Raw genomic sequence first — 1,054 nt, 5'->3', positions numbered from 1 at the left:
CCCCCGGGGCCACCGCAAAAGCTGGAGCGTCACTTTTTAAAAAGGATTTGCCTGCCACCCTGTGGGACCCACCTCGGCCGGCCCGGCGGCGCCCGGACTGTGCGTTGGTCAAGATACGAGCCATTGTGTGCGGAAACACGGCGCCGCTGACCTCCTTCAGCCCCTTCAGCAGCGTTACCAGCGCACAGACATAACCTCCCTTTTTGATCTACAAGCAGCGACGCGCCACACCACGCCCGTGCGTCCCGCATGTCGTGTAGCCCCCACCGTTACATCTAACTAGACCGTTAGAGTCATTTGCATGCTCCTTCTCATCAAAGCAAGACACAACTTACACTACTTACTAGCCTATCAATTACAATATTGGATGGATGTTAAAGACTAGGCACCTAATGCATTCCTTCTCTGAGATTAATTACTGTATTACCTTTTAGTAACAAGAGAAATATAACTCATGCATCCTGTAACAAATCTAATTTTACGTATTTCAAAAATCTTAACTGGGTAGCCGAAGCGTTGCACATAACATTCGTTTAACGGAACTAAACTGCCGTGTCGCCACACGCCGCGAGCCATGAGCCAACGGGCAGCGTCTTCGCTAATGTCTGTCTTAACTACTGTCTATATAGCAGGCAGAGTCAAAGTAAAAAAATATTTGCAGCTTTTAAAAAATATCTGACCCAAGCGCAAAAACAAACAAAAATTTGTTTGGACATTCGTCAGTTCAGACATTAGACACAATTTACTAGCTTGCATATACACACACTGGCTACTAAGGCTAATACTGACAAAACAAGAAACCAAACGAAATTCTGATACAAAACATATTGGAGATGTAATTAAACAGGATTGGTTTGGGAATGGGTAAACCCGGGCAACGGTATCTATCCTGCTTAGGGATTTAAACTCAGCTGAATCCGACTCTCAAATTGACTGCAGCTGGCTCGCCGGCACACCCAAGGCGCCTGCACGCTGCAATCTCACTAAGTGTTGTGCCATGCGAGCGTTTCCCTGAGGAAACGAAGAGTGGGTGGGATACAGGTTACCGTTAGCA

General features: G+C 47.0%; 1 protein-coding gene across 2 annotated transcripts in view; it reads right to left on the bottom strand.

Annotated features, from left to right (window-relative positions):
- Nucleotides 1–1,054, bottom strand: part of LOC127752374 (uncharacterized) — a 170,490-nt gene that overhangs the window by 39,290 nt on the left and 130,146 nt on the right. The window lies entirely within an intron of this gene.

Source organism: Frankliniella occidentalis, unplaced genomic scaffold (genome assembly GCF_000697945.3).
Source record: "Frankliniella occidentalis isolate FOCC.00 unplaced genomic scaffold, Focc_3.1 Scaffold11, whole genome shotgun sequence".
Lineage (NCBI taxonomy): Eukaryota > Metazoa > Arthropoda > Insecta > Thysanoptera > Thripidae > Frankliniella > Frankliniella occidentalis.
Note: the sequence above shows the minus strand (reverse complement) of the source record. Positions and strands in the feature narration are given on the sequence as shown.